Below are 20,237 nucleotides of genomic sequence, written 5' to 3' on the forward strand. Positions count from 1 at the left end.
GAGCTTCAGATAGAGCTCCCTGGCATTGGGGCAGGAAATAGGTGGCCTCCTGCTTAACTTGTATCAATTAATTAATTACCAACAAGGCGTGGTGGGCAAGAAGGCAGGCGGTTAGCCCAGAAACTAGGGAGCCACTAGGAAATCAGCCCTGAGAAGGCCCACTGTTACAAAACACCTGTGAAAAACTTCCCTCAAAATACCTGCTCTTCTCATGCAACGCCTTCAGTAAGCACCCAGCCCATAAAGATTCATTTCCCATCCTCCACTTTGAGGAAGTGCTTTGGGAAACATCAGGGAAGCAATCCTGAGGTTTTCTGTATGTTTTGTGTGTTGATTAGTTTCCAGGTAGTGTGTCCATACATTTATGGTTTCTTCTGCATTGAATTGTTTTTTTCTGTCAAATTAGTCTCCCCCCAACTTCAAGCTCATCAATATGACAGTAATTTAGGAGGGGGGAGTTGCTTGGAGTGAGCTGATCTGCACATGGACAGTCTTATGTATGATCAAACTCCTAAAAACAGTGGGGATGAGAATGCATGAGAAAAGGCAAGAACTTAGGAGATGAGGTAACTTATTAATCTAAAGGAGTTGGATATTTTTCTGGACATTGCTGGGTTTCTCCTGCTTCTCCAACTATTTGTCTGCTCTGAAGAGGAGGTTCAACTTCAGCAGACTAACAGTTTCAAATATAGAGCAGAACAGAGAGAGAAAAAAACTTGGGTTAGGGCGTAAGACCTTCACAACTAAACTTCAGATAAAACAGCACTAGCTCTACTTACCTGATATGTAAGTGGATACTCTTTGTTTCTTCATGTCTGTACAGAAGGAGTGCCAAGATCCTCTTGACCATTATTTCTCAATGATGGCTAGATTTATTCATGAAATATAATGTTGCTTTTGTTGTGTTGCTCCATGAAGTTATATTTTTCATAGAAATTTTAAAACCTAGAAATTAGAGAAACTAAAACTGAAATCATAATTGATAAAGTTGAGTTTGTACAACCATTCACAATTAAGATTTATAGTATCAAAAAGCACCTAAACAAAAAGATCCTGATGGTCCCATCAGATCAGAGGGGGAACAAATGTTTACCTGTAGGGATCTGAGTGTCAAGGCTTATAAAAACAAAAAATGATCCCCAGCTGGGCCTAGCTCTGTCGTGGGGGAGGGGGAGGAAGAATTATAACATAATAAATACTCGGCCCATTCCTGCTCTTGTTGAATTTCCTGCAAAAATCTGATTGACTTCAAAAGTAGAAGGAACTAGGCCCATTAAAAGCTCCCATAAGTAAAACCCTGAATTATGGGAATTTTTACTCTTTCCCACAGCTTTTTTTTGCGCACAGTCTCCCATATTCTCTGTCCAATCACTTGCTTTAAGGAAAAAGGAGGGGAAATAGCCAAGGAAACTGATAACAAATTAGTCACTGAAGTGGTTTGTTTTTTTTTTAAGCAACAACCAAAAAAAAAAAAAAAGGAAAAATTAAAGTGGTGGTAACCTCTTACGTTTGTATGCATCTTGAGATGAAATCCTGCCAAAACGCCTATTGACTTCAACAAGACTGGATTTCACTCTGTTGCTGATATATCCTTACCAAACTAAGGGATAAACATAGAAGGAACTAGGAAAGAATTATTAAAAACTTATGAGAAGCATGCAGCATTGTTAAGAACATAACAATTTGTTTGTTTCAAAAGTTTGACTGACCTTGATTCGTTCCTAACAAATGGTTCTTTGGCCCCAATCCTGTGTGGTTACATGCATGCTTAACTTGAGGCACATGAATAATCCCATATCAGTGAAATGGCATACTCTTATGTCTAATGTTAAGTATGTCTATGAGTGTTGGCAGGATTGGGACCTTGAACTACAACAGGCATTTCAACAGTATTTCAGAATGATTGTAGAACACTGCTTGTTGCAAGTCCACTTATAGGGGGGAGCTTTCTTAAAATCAATCTTCTGAATGAAAGGTGCAAGTCCTTGACAAAGAAAAGAATAGAAAAGCAAACTTGCTTCAGAGAACTAAATAAACTAGAGCAAATTCTCTTCCCTAAATGCCTTTGTTTAGTTTCAGTAATTTTTGTTGTGTTAAACCTTTACGTGTCAAACAAAGAAACCATTGTTTCTCAGCTCTGAAAATGTGTGACCTGTAGTGAAAAAAATACCTTGGGATCTGACTGCTGGAGGCAGTGTGCTATCAAGTCAATCAGACCAGGATTTCTTTCTCGTTATGAAAAATGCTTACAGGCTTTCTTGAATAAGGACCAAAATGAATCTGTGTTCCTGGATTAGTTGAGGAAGACTATTGTGAACCAGGCTTACAAACATGCTACTCTTAGCTACGACCCATAAATATTCTCTGGGTGCCTCATGCAAGTTTGTCAGGAATTATGGGTTAACGCCAAGATCTTGGAGAGGGTAAAAGTGAATGCACAGCACTGAAATGTGATCTCTTTTATGTTACACTTTTTTTTGAAGAAATAAAAAAAACTTTTGTTTGGCATTTTTATATATGAAGTCATGAATAGCACATTTCTAATTTCTTTTATAAGGCTATATACAAATTAACAGTTTGAAAGTTACAGCTTAGCAGTCTTTCATATCACGCAAGTTAGGCAATCTATTGCAATAATAAAATGGGAATTTTTATGCTGGCACACTTCTGAATATTCAACAGAAATGGGGAAAGCACATAATATATCTTAGAAGCAGTAATGTCCTGTTATTGTTAAAAAACTGCTGGGACCTCATTAGTGACTATGAAAACATCATCTGTGAGTACTGTGAGGCAATAAATCTACAGTGTCCAAGGAAGAGAAGCTGGGGGCGGGAGAGAGAGAGCAAGAGCAATGTGTGTATTTACCATTTTTTTTCCTTACCCAGCTATGAGTTAGTAATTTCCATGTCTTCTCGCTGAACAGCTTCCAGAAACTATTAGTGATTATGTGAATTCAATAGTCTGCTAATGAATGATAATTAGTCTGTGTTCAGGAATACAGGAGACAAATAGTTATTTACATATAAGAATGTCCTTTTTCTTTCTGTCTCTCCTTTTTTTTGGTTTACACTTTTTAGGCCACAATCTCAGCTAAGGATTTTTCCCTTAATGTCACAAAGCTGGATTGATCTATGCTGCTTTCTGGAGCATGCTTTTCACAAATGAACATCTTTCACAGCTTTAGATAAAAAACATAGTGCCTTAAAATATTTAAAATAATAGTCATAGGTTGAAAGGTAAATATTTGTAATAATTATATTTAAATATCTTCATATTTATATCCCATATTTGCAAGATTTAGATTAAAACTCTAAAATAGTTTTATTATATACCAATCGGTTCTAGTTCTATGAATGATACTCAGTAACACTACTGATCCCCAAATTATTTTTAATCTACAGATATAGTGCAACCATGGTGTAGGGTAGTGAAAATTCACTGGTACTGGAAGTGTAAACAGTCACACCAGTGGGTTAATTTGGCTCTATAGATGCAAAGATCACTTCGCCCATCATTAAAATGTGGTTGCTTCTACTGCAGAAAAGCAGCAGTGCCAGGAAGACTTTTTAAGCAGGGAAAGTACAAGATAATATAGTTAATGGAAATTGCCTGTAGGAAGTAAGACCATACAGTAATTACATAGGTGGAAATTTTATTTAGGGCTCTGGGGCTATCCAACATACATCTGTGAGAAGTGCTGTGAAGTCTGTAATGACCACAAGAAGCAGACCAACCATGTGAAAATTACTTATTGTCATGAAAATTACAGATTGGCTTCTCATATAATCCCACTCTTTCTTACTATGGGATTCTCTGCTCCAGTCTTGTTTTCCCTATTTAACATTATATAGGGCATCTCATTTAAAAATAAACTCCCATTTCCCACGCTGAAGAGGAAAATAGGTGGGTTTTGGATGGTATGCACCCTTCAGGTTGCCTCAGTAATTAATAAAAGGACTTGCTCATTTATCACAGATGTAGGATGGGAACAACTGCAGAAGTATCCTGCTATATAGCACTCTTGATTCCATAGTAGATCAGGGTTTGCAGCTTGACATCTCTGTAACTCATTGTACATACACAGGCATAAGGGAATTTATGGCTGCTCCCTAAATGTAGTAAATACAGTAAGTAATAACAGCAAGTTTCAAGGACTTTAGGCCAGGTACGTTACACACAAACTGGTATAAGTGATTGTAAACTAGTCTACACCCATAACTGTACAGAAATTTGAGGTACACAGAGAGACTTAAAAATGTGGATCCTGGTCTAACACAGAACTGGCTCTGGCTTAGAAGTGAACTGAAGTGAAAGTGATTCACTTTAGGATTTTAGTACAGTCAGATAGTCACTCAAAATTATCTCAGCTCCTTTTATAAAGCCTAGATAAAACTAACCCTTCACTTTTAACACAATTCTGATATTTTCTCTTGAAAACTTCTACTTGTGTGGTATGGCCAAATACGGTCAGATTCTACAATACAAAGAGACAACAGAAAAAAATGGCAACTGAACACGCATACTAGCCTCCCCCAATCTGTGAGGTGAATATCAGAAGGACTGTATTGTTCCTGTCTTGCAAGAAAAAGAATAAAATGATGGTTGGTGATGAAGCACAAGCTGTCATTCCTCAATTAAATGAAATGTATAGTGTAAGATCTTTCTCAGAAAAATCAGTGGCATACTTAACTTGGCTAAGTTCTCATGGCTCATTAAGAAGGGGAATTCATACATTATTTCTTACTCTAACAATCCCACTCAGCGGATATGTTAACAAAAATACCTTCCAGATTGTCATGATACCCAAGTTACAATTCATTATTTCCCCAACCTAGGCTAAGTACAGACATTCAAAAATCCTGAGGCAGAAGTGGTCTAAGTTCCTCACTTTAAGGACTCAAAGTTAGGTCAGGAGTGGACAGAATGGACGTTCACCCTTGGTAGGCAGTGGGGCATGCACGCTGCCTGCAGTGGTCAAGGTCAGCAGGTTGGAGCACGCCAACATGCCTCCCAATAGGCTGTCTCTGTTCCCTCAGCCCCTCCACCACCACTGATAGCCAACCACTGGCAGGGGGCAGGACTGGGAGCTGGCCAGCTGGGCCAGGCATTGGGGGAGGGGGGACAGAGAGTGGAGGCCCCCACTATGTGGCCTTCCCCAGCAGTGCAGTCTCATACAGACACTTGAGACATGCCATGCATGGCCCAGCACTGGGCAGCTCCTTGGTCAGCAGATGCATTTGGACAAGGGCAGGTATAGCTAGGAAGCGCAGTGAGGTATGGGTGGGCAGGGCTGTCCTGCACCTCCAGGAGTGGGGATAGGACACGGGCAAAGCAATGAGACCTGGCTCCAAGGATGCTGAGCCCCTCCATGCAGCCAGCACTCTGCTGCCACCCACCTTGCAGTGCCACTTGGGCACCTGGCTCTGCTCCATGCTATCCTGCCCCACTACTTGCCTAGTAAGGAGTCCCACAGCCACACCAGGAACAGTCCCCATGGGGAAGGAGCTCTTTACTCAGTGCACCACTCCTTGGGGACCCCTGCCATGGCTGTGGCTCCAGTCAGTGCCCCTTGGGGTGGTCCTGCTGGCCCTGGGCAGGGGGCAAGAGAAACAGCTGGTGCCAGCACCTCATGGGGCAGAAGTCGCTGCAGCGGGGCCATCCACCCCCAAGTCACTGCCTTGCATGTGGTGGCCCACAGAATGGGTGAACTCAGAGATGGCCAGGCAGAGCAGGGTAGATTAGGGCAGGGCAGGGCAGAGTTCTGAAGCAGGCAGCAGCACAGAGCCATCTGCATGGAACAGTTCACCATCCTTAGAGCCAGTCCCATTGCTTTGCCCCCACCTCACCCCTGCCCCCACCTGTGCCCCTGGAGGTGTGCATCAATGATAGACCTGACCCTGCATACCTGCAGCCTGCTGTGCTCCCCAGAGATGCCTGCCCCTGTCCCACTGCCTCTGTCAGCCAGGAGCAGCCCAGCACTGGGCCCTGCCTGGCATGTTTTGGGGGCACGTGTGGCTACAGCCAGACTCAGACACTCGCAATGCCCTGTCCTCAGCAGCACATAGAGGGTCTGCCTGCTAAGCCAAGCCAGGGTCCTGGTTTACTGGTACCTTGGTGCCACTGGTGTCTTGGCTGCAGCCCTGTCCTATCCCACCCATGTCCCACTCCCCCATGCTCCCTGCCCTGCTGATAGGACCCCCAGACTCAAGCCAGCATTTCTGGAAGGGGCTCTGTGGTAGGGGCTCCCTCCCCCATCCTGCCACCATGACAGCAACTGGCAGGGCACAGCCGAGCACAGGCTGAGTCTAGCATGCCACTATGCAAGAGGAAATTAGCAGGGGGGCCTGCAGAGCAGGCTGCAATGTTGGTGGACTGCAATTTAACTTGCACTGGCAGGGGATCTAATACAGAAGTTCGATAGACCAGTCTAGCCTAAACCAATTAAGTCTGATACCATATCAATCTAGTTCTGTCTTAGACCAGGATCCACCATTTTTAAATCGGTCTATGTGCCCCAAATTTCTGTATGGTTATGGGTTTAGACCAGTTTACGATCACTTACAGCAGTTTAAGTGTAATGTACCTGGCCATAAAGTCCTTGAAACATGCTATTATTACTTACTATATTTATTACATTTAGGGCGCAGCCAGGAATTCAACTCCCCTCTGTAACTGAGAACACTTTGCAGGAAGCGTTCTGAGTTACAACAGTCCCCCTGACCAAACAGAAGTGCACTGTTGGTTCCAAGGGGGAAGGGAATCTGGCTGCTGGCTGGAAGCCTGCAGTTGGTTTCCCTTAGCAACAGCAGTCTTTCTTTCTCCCAGCTGGTCCCCATTTCAGAATGGGAGCAGAGCAAAAGGGAGGAGAAGGAGCTCATTCTAAGGGTTCCCAAGCCAGCACTGGAGGGTAGAGTGGGTGAATTGGACACCCCCCACCCAAGGTGGAAGGGGGGTCCAATGTACCCACCCTACCCCACCCTCCAGTAGGGGCTGAAAAACCCCCATACCAAACTCCCTCCACTCCCTTTCCCCCCTCCTATTCTGAAAACAGGCTGGCAGGCAGTGCAAACAGAAGTTACAGAAGATGCTCTGTTTTGAAACACCTTCATCTGACCCCTCATGCAGTGAGGGTTCAGATTTTCACCTGATCAACCATTTTTAAGCAGTTTGGAGCCATGAACTTGAGTTTACTCATGGCTATAGACCTCTTTCTGTGGCCAGAATGGGTGAAAATTGTCACTTCTGTCTGTGCCCTTTGTGTCCCAAGTGAGGGACACTGGAGATTCTTTTGTAATGAATCTGAAAACTCATCGTCTTGATTTTACAGACGTTTGAAACTATCTAATGATCAGTGAAGTGCTCTGAATCTGATTATAAACTATGCTTCCAAGGCCACTAGGCTGGTTCCATTGTCTTGAAAGAGTTATTTTAAACTTACAACACACAACAAAGATCAGAAACCACTCCTGAGCAAGAACTGAAAAAACTCAAACTCTGCAATAGGACCGTCTTTCAGAGATGTTCATCATCCTGAACTTCTTTTGAAGTATTAGATCCCCATGTTTGGCATCCCAAGAACCAAAGTACCCAGAATGGATATGATTAAAAATGTTAGGCTAAGAACTTTTTTCCATACATTTCATTGTCTTTTATCTTGTCCTTGTTCTAACTTCAGTTCTTTAAATCAACAGCAATCCTATGGACAGTTTCTCCTTCTATGGCCAGTTATAGAAACATTTTAGGTCCCAACTAAAAGAGAAAAGAGCTCCAGCATTAGACCATAATGCAGAGAGAGCCAACAGCAACAAAATGAAACACAAAACTAACCATGGCCAATCAAAGGTCATGTCCACCATCACATCCCATTTGTCTGGAGGAAGAGATTGTCAGATGTGATTTACTATAATCTGGAATCAAGTGCTTGCCTTGAAAGATATCACCAATTTTATAATGGATCTAACAGAACTATATATTAACAAGGTCTGTATTAATTTATATTTTGTAGATACAGAAAGCCAACAATCAGTGAGCTCCTGCTGAGCTGCATCTTCAAGAAGAATTATGGCATTGTGTTAGACTAGCCTTTTTAAGATCTGAAAGTCAATAGAGAAATAACATTTTGACATGTATGCCCAAGGGTAAGCAGCTTCCTTCTCCTACTGAAGGAGCCTTCTCCTACTCCACACGCAGCCACAAATGTCCAACTAACCTGTATCATGCATGCATGAATGAATGATTACCAAGCAGCTATAATAATAGTTACCAGTCTGGACAAAGGCTTGTACGCATGAGTGATCACACTGCTAAAAAAAATGAGGCTTCATGCCAGAAACACCTACTCTTTACATCATGTATCTGATAAGATGGAGAAAATGAGTAGTGTGACCTTTAGAAACCAGTGTCACAAAAACATCTTGCTTTTTTTTCAGTATGACCAGAAGTGTAAAGTAGCTAGCTGACTTTTTAAAACAAGATCAAAACAAGTATAGATAAACAATGTTTTGATAGAGATCTTAGTCCATCTGGTAAATGGCAAGAAATGGGTAAATATGAAACAATTCAAGGAAAAATAATAATATATCCCATATCTACATGTTATGAATATGATTAGCTACATCCTTACAAGATCTCTGGCTGAATTGTCTAGTATTTGAGGTTTTAGAGGGGAGAAGGAATGGTTTTTAATTTGTTTGCCTGACTTTTTTTTTTAATCTAGTGTTTTAAATAACTGTCCATAAAATGTGGTGAGAAAACCAAATGATTGTTTCTTTTTGTATGAGACTGCGGTTGGTTACTGTCTGGGGGATGGCAGTATTGTCAAGAACTCCTTAGTCAGTCATGGTGCAGCTGAGCTTTGCAAAGCCAATTAAGGAATCTGAACACTCAATCCCCATTAATTTTAGTGGGAATAATCATCTATGCCTCTTAGACAGCTTGGAAAGACCCAGCCCACGTGTACATTACTCCACAGTTAACCATAGCATACGAATGGACACACGTAATATTCAAATTCCTCTAATCTAGATTCATTTACTAAATTGAGGTTTTTTTAATATGGGGGTGGGGATTGTTGACTTTATAATTCCAACTTCTATGTTAATTTATTCTATCCCTTGCTCAGAAAATAAAAATAACTTAGGTGGTGGCATTTTGGTTTTTCTAGTTGTGATTTATAATCTTATAATCAATTTATGGGCAATAGAGTAATTATAGAATCCATTGTCTGTAAGTTCGAGACAATAAATCTACAATGTTGAAAAGTGTTGCCAGAAATTTAAGCAAAAAGCCATCTGAGTGGAACTGGAAAGTTGGTCCAAAGGTGAAATATATTAGTTAGACCTTTGTGCCAGTTAATAACTTATCAATCAATTAGAGTTTTTGGAGTAAATGAACATTCCTGATGACTGCCAGAGTTTTCAATCCATCTTCTGGCCATGCACAGGTGCATATGTGCTGAATCTGCCATTTTAGCCTCAGATTCAAAGACCTTAAAATATTCCTTGTTCATCAGTATTGTCATTAGCATACTAGGGGTGGGCAAGAGGGGAACAATTCCCAGGTGCTGACATAGAGAAGGAGCCTTCAAATTCTCCTCCATTCACTTCCTCCCCTCCACTCAGCGTTTCCCAAACCTTGCAGCCCTAAATTGTGCCCTCCTAATAATCACCTTCACCTGCTGTTCCATCCCTGGGGCTACCCTGCAGCTCTGCATTACTCGTAACTCTTTCTCTGCACCTTCTTCCATAGCATCCCACCCCAGCTGCTCTGTCACTCATCCTTGCCATTAAATTTGTAAATTGCCTCTTAGCATACATTGAAGCAGCAGAGAGAGTGAGAGGGGAAGACAAGAGGGACTTTTCTGCTGCAGGAGCAGACCAAGGTGACCATTAAAGGGGAATTTGGAAAAAGCTGACCCAGGGCACAAACAAGCACGTAGAGGTGGTAATTAATGCCCACCAGCTTCACCCAAGGGTGCAGATCTTAGGGCCTCATTAATATGTGTTAAATCTGTGGAATGCTATGTAATATTAAAGTTAGTACATGTTATGACCAGTTGCACAGTAATGTTTACTAGGACTATGCAAAGTTTTGATCCCTGATTTGATTCGGCGGAGATTTAGCCCACTTTTGTGGCTGGATCTCCAAATTCGAATCAAATCAGGAGACCCTTTAATCTCTCCAAATCAAATTGGAACCCTCTGAATTGATTCAGAGAGATTCAGATTCGGTGATTCAGACATAGACACAGCTTTCAATGTTTTTTCTACATACCTCAAGGTAGCAGGTTGCTCATGAATGCAGTGATGGTGGGGCAAATGCAGTATCCCACAGAAGCGTGGCGGGGTGGGTCCCCAGCACTCAGCAACAGACCTGGAAGTGAACCAGAAGCACTTCTGGTCCACTTCCCAGTCTGCCAGGGAGCATGTGGTGGGCTCCCCCTCCCCCACACCCCCCTGGCTTGGTGACTAGTGCTTCCTGGGTCTGGGTCCCCCCATGGCTGATCACTGAGCCAGGAGGGCATGGGGGGGTGGGACAGCATGCTCAGTGGCAGACCCAGAAGTGGACCAAAAGTACCCCCTGTGCACCTGTGGGATTCTCCATCCACCCCAACATCGCAGCATTCACAAGCTGCACCTGGTACCTCAACATATGTAAGAAAAACATTTAAAGATGTATCTATGGCTGAATCGCTGATTCTCTGAATCAACATCAGATCTTCAGATTTGGATTCAGCTGAATCGAATCAGGGACAGTGATCCGAATCAACTAATCGAATCACTGTGCCAGATTCGGGCTGAATCTGAATCGAATATGGCCTGTTTCGCACCTCCCTAATATTTACTACAATCTCTAATATGCACAGCCCATGCTCTGCTACTACAGGACCCATAAACAGGTGTCCTGGCATGCTTTTCTGGCACGCCTTGTTCACATATTTCTGACAATGGCAGAAAATTTCTGAGCACAGAGGAAAGTACTGATTGGCTGACCATCTCACTGAGGATGTGAATTCCAATCCCTTCTTGGCCAGTGGGGAAGAGATCTTAAGTTCCCCCTTGACCAACTATCCCAGTTGAGATAGTGTGTCCAGCAGATTCCTGGAGAATGGCAAGTGGTAGAACCAAGTAAATCATTGCCCTAGCTACTATAATTTACAGGCACTCTGTGCTTCGGTGGCACAAGCTCCTGGCCTGGGTGAGGCACTACTTTGAGGACTGTTATTGTGGACATCAGGCTGACCAGCTTGCAAGAGACACAACATGATACTATCCAAACCAAAGCACTGTAGGCCTGGTATTAAATGCCATCTCACTGCTGCTGGGCACTAGTAGTGAGCACTGACTCGGATAAACTCATGCTTGAAACTTGGGACTTCCCATGGCATATTCATAGACTTTTGTGCCGAGTTGTGTTCCTACTGTAGCACAGTGACATCAGGCTTCTATGCCTCATGCCTGTCAAGAGACACATGACTCTGGTGATTTGGAAGTTGATGCACACTACCAGCATCTGTTTCATCACCAAGCAATTCAGAGTATGGTGGACAATGACCTATTGAGCTGGGACCTCAGTTCATTGGCTCAGGGACCTTGCACAAGCTCATCACCAGATTTGAACAGATGGTGGGCTTCCTGAATTGCATGAGGGCCATTGATGAGACCTGCATACCCATTCTATGCCCTCCTCACCATGCCTTGGATTATATAAACAGTAATGGGTTCTTTTCAGCCTGTTCAGCCTCCACAAGAGAAGGCTGAAGTGGGATCTAGTGGCCTGTTACAAACTAGTCGGAGGGGACCAGCAGGCATTGGGGGAGTCCCTGTTCCCCCGAGCACTACCAGGAGTGACTAGAAATAACAGTCACAAGCTGGCAGAGGGTAGAATCAGACTAGACATCAGGAGGCGCTACTTCACTGTCAGGGCAGCTAGGATCTGGAACCAACTTCCAAGAGAAGTGGTGCTGGCTCCTACCCTGGGGGTCTTTAAGACAAAGCTAGACAGTCACCTTGCTGGGGTTATTTGACCCCAGTACTTTTTCCTGCCAAGGCAGGGGGTCGGACTTGATGATCTGCTCAGGTCCCTTCCGACCCTACAAACAGTGAAACTTTTCAGTTATACTTCAGGCAGTTGTGGACCATGGGAATGCTTCACTAATATCAAGTTTTGGTGGTTGAGTCACCTACATGACACCTGTGTATTCAGGAACTCCAGTTTCCTGGAGAGAATAGAATATCAGGCTTTACCCCAGGGCTCCCCCTTTAGAACCATAGAAATCACAGAATTATAGAAAATTATGGTTGGAAGGGACCTCAAGAGGTCCTCAGGTCTGACCCCCATTTCAAAGCAGGACCACCCCCAACTACTTCATTCCAGCCAGGACTTTGTCAAGCTCAGCTTTAAAAACCTCCAAGGATGGAGATTCCACCACCTCTCTAGGTAACCCATTCCAGTGCTTCACCACCCTCCTAGTAAGAAAGTTTTTCCTATCCAACCTAAACTTCCCTTGCTGCAACTTGAGCCCAATGGTTCTTTTCTGTCATCCTTGTTCTGGTCCTTGTACTCCAGGTTCAAACACTGAAAGCAAAGTACAGTTTTTAATCAAGATTCAAAGGACCAGCATCCAAAGTCAGGCTGCAATTTATTAACTCCTGCACTCACGGACATAGTAAATAAGAGGTCAGCCACAATGCAAAGCACTAATATTGAGACCTAAAGACCCCTCAGTAAGACAGAAATTTACCTCAGACTATAATGGGTATACCTTTGTCTAAACCCTATGGAAAAAGGGACCAGCCTTGAGGAACAGTCCCAGAACTATTTCTCTCATGTTTATTTTTGTAACATGTAGACCTGAGGGAAGAAACTGTTGACTGATGGCTTTCTATCAGGATGGATAAAAATCAACAATTTAAAAAAATATATATCAGATTTTTTCTAATTTAAAAGATTTTCAATTTAATCATTTTATTTGTTAAGATGCTTTTTAAATTTTAATTTAAGATATGTTAAAGCTCAAAGATATCATCATAGAATAATAGAGGTGCCCTGATACATTGGTCCCATATTGGATTCACACCGATATAAGTAAAATTGACAGTACCAGCAACCGGCTTTTTTTGGCTGATATGGCTACTAACATTCCCGATAAATGCCATTGTGCAAGTGTGCAGCCACAGCACAGCATGCAGACAGCTAGGAGTACAGCCCGGCAGCATGAAGAGCAGCCGGGTTCAGCTGGCAAGTCTGTTGTGAGGGTAGGGGCATTGGGGGCAGGGGAGAGGAGCAGATCACAGCCCCAGTGGTAGAGGAGGGAGTTGGGCTGGGGCTGAGGCTGGGGTTGGGGCAGGCACTCCACACCTTGGGCAGGTGTGGGACAGAGCCACAAGCAGCTCATCTGAGGGGTGTGCGGGGTGGCTCCTGCTGCTGCACACACCTCAGGAGAGCATGGGTGGGCTTTTAGATTTGAGTTGACTAGCCATCCTCCCCCTTGATCATCTGGGATCTGGCCTACTGACTTCTCCCCTGGCTTATGAACCCGTACACTGGCTAACTGGACCCCAGGAAGGAGTTCTTCAAAATTACCAGTCAAGCAGCTGTCAGATGGTGGTGGAGTGTGGCTCTGGGTGCCTAAAGGAACACTGGACATCCCTGAGGATCTTGAATTCAGGCTGAGGGACATTCCCAGTTTTGTGGCCACTGACTAGATACTTCACAATTTATTTGAGGTGAAGAGTGAAGCCTTCCAGAAAACTGGAACAGCTCCAGATAGACCCACAGAGGAGGAAGCCCCTGACATTTGAACAGTGCATGAGCTGAAGTGGTGCTCCCAGCCAAGTATCCTGAACATTACCACCAGCAGGCCATTCCAATTACGGATGCCTTGTCTGACTACTCTCTGGGACAATGCTCAGCCAGGCAGGAGGAGGTGCATGGAGATCTCTGAGTGACTGCAAACTCTTCATTCACTGCAGTGCACCTTTAGTAGTGTGTTATCTGCTTTTTCAGAACATCTCAGTAAATATCTTTCATGTTAACCATTGGGCTTGACACACCCAGACCCCCAAAAACATCACCAATCACCCTTTCCCCGGTGTTGATGAACCTTACTAAGAGCTGGCATGGTGTTGTTTCTTACTGCTCAATGAGGGTCTCACTCAAGTTGTCCCCACCTTGTGTGTCCCGAGTCTGGGTCAGAGTAGTCACAGCTTTGCTGGAGAATGAGTCCATGGTTTAAGCATCCTTATGCTTCTCCACAGCCATTTCAGGAAAAGGCAGCAGAGAGGCAAAGCCATTGTTGTTTTTGTCACCATTATGCTGCACCATGAGTGTGCAGTGCAGAGTGTGGCATGGAGCAACAATATGGTCCTCCTTGAGGATTCTGGATAGCTCCTAGTGATAGAGGACCGTGCTTCTCTCAGCACTGGAGACCTTGGCATCCCTTTCCCAAAAGTACTATGACATCAGACACATTTAGTGTGGGTCTGCAGCCAGTTCCATTGGTGCCCCCCAGGTACCATCTGGGTTGCAATGCACTTGTAGACCACTTGGTGTTGTTGGCTGCCCTTCATGCCCCTGGTAGCAGTGGCAATGCTTCTGTCTACTCCTCAGATCATGATTAGGTTCAACACCCCATCACAATTCTAGTTCAAGGCCAATGTGCTAATATCTAAGGAGGGAATTCTCTGGTGCAGTTTTGTTCACAAAGCTAGCTGATTGCTGTTCACAGCAGAGTCCTTGAGAAAGTGATGGGCCTCAGCAAACCTTCAGAGTGTCAATGGCTGCTTGAGGACATGCCATGTGGGCTGGGTTCACGCCCTGATGGGGCAGCTGGGAGTGTCATTTTGGGGTTGGTACCACCCATTAGGGAAGGTATCATCCCCCTGGGCAATAGAATTCTGGCAGGTGGATAGACTATCCCATAGAGCTAGAGTGGGGGCTAGGAGTGGTGCAGCCTGGGACGCTGGAGGATTGCAGATTGCTATACATTTCTGTGGAGTAGTCCAATGATAGTTAAGCATATATTATTTCATACCATCTGGAAATACTCCTCACATGAAAAGTCATAACTTTGCCATAATACTAGCACACTTTGCACATCTTTAACTGCTTAAATGCACAGTTGCTCCCATCTGAAGTACATCAAACACATACTAAGTATGACATATGATATGGCCCTGACTCTCTATACCTCTGCTTATTGTTGTCTTAGGCTGTTGACAGTACTAATGATTTAAAGAAAAATTCTTCCCTGCTATCATTGCAAATCAGATGCTCCACTGAAGTCAGTGGAATTCTACCAGTGTGTAAAATAAATAAGCTTAGGGAAGCGCAGAAGCTCCCATGATTCTGGCACTCATCAAATAATTGGCATTACAGATGACTTAAAAAGCTGTTCAGATTCCTGAGGAGACTGAGACTTCTGGACTGAAAGAGGTGACCCAGAAGGACTGTATACACTTCAGAAGAACATGGAAAACACCATGCAACACCCCTTTACACTGAGAACAACACCTCATGGTCTCAGTCCCATGAAGATATATGCCCTAAGCTGCCATTAGGAAGTCCTGTCACCTACTGCCCTCTCCCCAGACTTACTGAGGATTCTACATTGGATTGTGCTTCAAGCAGCAGATAGTGGTGATTGGGGACCAAGGCCCCCATGTTGCATGGTGCTCCACATAGACAGGCCCCTGAACCTTCTTGGAGTACCAAGTCAGCTGTGCCTACCCAAACAGAACAATTTGCAGATTTGGGGCCCAGGTTCCTACAAGTTTACAGGTACCATTTTTAAGTTAAAGTCTCTGGAGTGTTCTGGTTTTGGTTTTTGTTAAAAAATAATAATAAAAAAAAACGTGGCAAAGCCCTCTGCACTTCCTAATATCAATGTGCATTCTATTTGCAGAGCACATAGATGGTAGAAAGCCCATATTCCTGGCCTTTAGCAAAAGGAAGAATTTCAATTGCTCCACAACTTTACAGAATTGGGAGGCACTACAGGCAAGAGCAAAGCGTTGTCCTGGTCCATACATGGGGGAAACAATTGCACAATTAAATGAAAACCACACACGTTATAGAGGGAAAACAGTATACAACTAATACAAATTGTCAGGGGATGCAGTGGCACAGATGCAACCCCCTTTCAGGTGATGACATCACAGAAGCAGCCACTGGGGATTTTTTTATGCCCCTGAATTGGGTATGAATTCTCTCCTCCACCCATGCTCAGCAGCACCTTCCCTCTCCTCCCTTTCTCTCCCTGCTACCCCTGTGCACCACTGTCACCATCTTTGGAACTAGGGACTGGTTGGGGAACTAGGGACTGGTGGGGGGCTAGGAGTGGTGCAGCCTGGGACGCTGGGTGGGGAGGACAGAGGGAGGCTCCAGACCTGCTTCTGTCTATGCCAGCTGGGCTCTGTGGAGAGCCAGGCTCAGTGGCAGACAGGTTTTCTCTGTGTCTGCTACACTGGATGTTCCCTGCCAACCAGGGAGCAGGCATGGAAGCAGAGAAGCTGCTTGTTGCTGCCACTGCTGCTGCTGTCCCTCATCAAGCCTGGATCCACATGCAGTGTGGCTTGAGCAGGACAAGCGGCTCTAGAAACTCTCTCAAACCGTGCCCCCAAAGTCATTCCTGCTGGAGACAGCAGCAGTGGTGGGCAAAGGACGGGGGAAATGGGAGGGGACATTCATGAATGGGAAGAAACAAGGAAAGGAAGATTCTTACCTGATTGAGGGACCCTGTCTTCTGGTCCCATGGTGCTGGAGGAGCTGGCAGGAGAGAGAGAACTGGGAACGAGAGGTGCAGCACCATACAGTGCTCCCACACCTCCCTTTGCAATGTCCTGGATCTACCCCTGCCACCTGTTTTTATTCTCTTCCTTAATTCCTCTGTTGTTGAATCTTCAGGCATTAGCATTATCTCACAAATAACACAATGCTAATACCGAGGTCCAACTTCAAAATGTAGTTGAAAATGAACAGCCCATGCTCAAGGGTTTTTTTTAGCTGCATTCTTTTCTTTTTTTTATTGCCAAAATCCCAAAGTGAGTGATTATATAAAGGGAAGGGGAGAAGATTTCTTCCCACCTGTATTCTCATGCTAGAAAAGAAGGAAGGAGAGAGTGGGCTAAAAACACCAAATCATTTCAATGTTCAGTACTTCACTTTCTGGTCCTACTTTATTCAATATGCAGAAACCAATACAGCTGCAGCAGAACCCAAAACTCAGCTACTTTTCTCCATTATTAACCCTGGAGTCTTTTCATTTTGAAAGGATTATTCTTACTGAACTTTGGAATGTCAACCAGCATTACTAAATCTGCACACGTATTGCAAATAATACTCATGAGCATTTGTATATATAAAAGTCAGGAACTTGTTATAATGATAAATGGGTACCCCTTCTTTACCTGCTTTACCCAAACATTTCTGGGACTGAAATTTCATTAAAAGGAAAATCAATAGGAAGTTCACACCAATTGTTAAGCATATGTATGCATACCAGAAACGTGGTCTTAAAAGCTATCTTAGTTTGGGAGTCATTTAGTTTTGCCACAGGCAAAATGGGAGATAGAGGAAGAGATAACCAACTACCTCCCCTCCCCCAACCCCAAATATCACATAACTCTAACAACCCAATCAAACCATGCAATGAAGTGAATTATAAAGCAATAGTCACCATAAGTTGTTTGGAATAACCATAGAATGAAACATTAATATAAACCATGTACCTAATCATTAATATAGACCATTTACATTGACATCTGTGGCTAATTCATGCAAACTATGGTTAATAGTTTCGCCAGCAATAACCACGATTGCATATTGTATCCTTTACCCAACTTTGACCTTTGCATATGATGTCACAGTCAATATTGTCAGTCCATGAATGCCAACAATTAAAAATATTCAGAAATTTGATTCGTGTTCATTTACACTTGACACAAGGCATTACCATTATCTCTGCTTAGGCAAGCATCTTTACTCCATTATGGCCCTAATTATGCCAGGCACTTGAGCATCTGCTTAACTTTAAATATGTTCTTAATCCCACCTGACTTCAATGAATTAAAGTGCTCCTCTGAAATGGAGTTTTAGGCCCAGATCCAAAAAGGTATCTAAACTCTCACTGAAATCCATGGGAAGTAACTCACCTAAACACTTAATAGAATCTGACTCTTAGTCTTCTGCTACATTTCTTATAGCCAGCAAACAAAACTACTCCATTTTTATCTCTTGCAGGCCTCATAACACGCTAAAGATGATTCATTGCAAGCATAAGAATGCATTATCTGTGGTCTAAGCCAAAATGTATCCATATTACATAGCGTTTTTACCATGTTATCCCTATTCTTCCTGTTTTCATTATGAAAAACATACAAAATGATTGTGACATTCCTCTACCACTCATTTCCTCTCTATGCTAATTGAAAATGACTCAAAAACCCAGTGAAGTACCTGTGTGTCAGAGCTATAATTAAGCTTGCCTAAACATTTCCATTCTAAGGGCCCAGTTTCAGTTATTCATAACTTTCTTAAACTTTCACCTTTTTGATTGAACTTTTTCTACAGCTGGTTTCTTTCCAAGAGTCACTATTTTTAGAAAGTCTGAGCATGAGTTGAGTGAAAATAAAAGTCCACTTTTCCCCATTATTAAAAAAAAAAACCCCAAAGCCTGACAACTTGCTACCATCTTTAGAACAGACATAACTGGTTTTCAGGTAGAAAGCTGAAATTTGGCAAAGAGCTGTTCCCTAAAGAGAAAGAGTGCCTTTCAGTGTCATCCTGGAAATTGATTTTGATTTATCCAATTTATGTGGGCTTAAAGATTTAAAGGTCACTTACATGGAATTGTTTTGCAGTAATAATACCTAATTTCTCTTTTTCATGACTAAATCACAAAGCAGTTTGCAGAGGAGGCCAGTATCATTGTCCCTGTTTTATCAACCAGCAGGCTTTTGTCAGAGTTAGGAGTAAAGTCCAGGCTTCCTGAGATCTGGTCCAGTGGTTTGTCCCCCTGGGTTCCAGCTTACCAAGCACTCTAAAATGGAAGTGTAATGCACTGCATCTTGTGCCAGTAGAAATTTTCATATGTAGTTAAAAGAAAATCTTCAAAAATGTTCAACAAATATTATACGCAACAGGCAAGGTCATGAGAAGAGTTTTATTTAGTCACTGTAGTGAAAACATAACTTAGATAATGTGTAATGCACAGAAAAAAAGTTCCTTCATTGAATGGTTAGGATACAAGTTGGTGCTGGAAGTAGTGAGCTTTCATAATCTGTTCTAATGAGTTGTTGCAAATAATAATCTCACATCTGTTTTGTTCACTTAGTATCAATCAGTCTGAATATTGTATAACAGTTTGAAGGCCTGCAGTTGAAAATTCTCTAGTAGGCCTCAGTCCAGGCAGGCAGGGATTAACACAAGGGGGTTATTTTCTCATATTGGGGTCTTGGACCTTAGCTTTCTTCGTTTTCTTTGAAAATCCCACCAAAGGATTAAAGTGCATTGAATTTAAATAAATGAGAAGTTTCATTGCTACCAATAGAATTACCCTTGTGCGTAAGGTCAGGTGCTGGATTGGGACCTTGGTACATACTGTATTTACTTGAAAAGATGATGGCCCTGACTATAAAATGACCCCCAATAATTAGTTTTTATACATGTCAAATTTATATGTTTGTTATCATTTTCCAGGTAAAGAATCTCATTATTGGAGGTTCACCCTGAATTTGTCCCCCTCCTACTGGTACAGTAAGGAAAATAAATCTAGGGGTTAGATTGCTCTCTGCTCCCCCCAACCCAAATTTTGTCTTGGCAGCCCTTTCTCCCTCTCCTTACTGTTAGACCCTGCTCTCCCTGAGCACATGAAACTGAAAGCAAATTTGAAAGCAATGATCTTGAAATTAGGTCAAAGGTGGAAATGAAACCATGCTTGCCCTATTCTTTCCAGTGGCTCTCTTAGCTGGGGCATAGGGAAAGCATCAAACTGCGTGATGGCGTTTAGTTTGCGGATATCAATGCATAGCCGCTGCTTCCCATCGGCCTTTGGGACCATTACTATAGGGATGCACCACGGGCTTCAAGATTCCGTGGTAATCCCTTGTTTCAACATCTTTCGTAGCTCTTCTTTCACCACTGGATATCGGTGATACAGTATTTGCCTCCACCTTTCTCTGACTAGTGCTCCCTCGGGCATTACAATCTTATGAACCATGCCTTAAGTTCTCCCT

At 43.2% G+C, this 20,237-nt stretch overlaps 1 long non-coding RNA gene across 1 annotated transcript in view; it reads left to right on the forward strand.

Moving 5' to 3' along the window:
- LOC109324632 overlaps positions 1-15,757 on the forward strand; it is a 34,960-nt gene extending 19,203 nt beyond the window's left edge. Inside the window, exons 2-3 of the long non-coding RNA XR_002104973.1 lie at positions 653-786; positions 15,382-15,757. This is a non-coding gene — a long non-coding RNA (uncharacterized LOC109324632). The remainder of the gene's footprint in view (positions 1-652; positions 787-15,381) is intronic.
- Positions 15,758-20,237: the final 4,480 nt, after the last annotated feature.

This window comes from Crocodylus porosus, unplaced genomic scaffold (genome assembly GCF_001723895.1).
Source record: "Crocodylus porosus isolate Cpor-Errol unplaced genomic scaffold, CroPor_comp1, whole genome shotgun sequence".
In the NCBI taxonomy this organism is placed as follows: Eukaryota; Metazoa; Chordata; order Crocodylia; family Crocodylidae; genus Crocodylus; species Crocodylus porosus.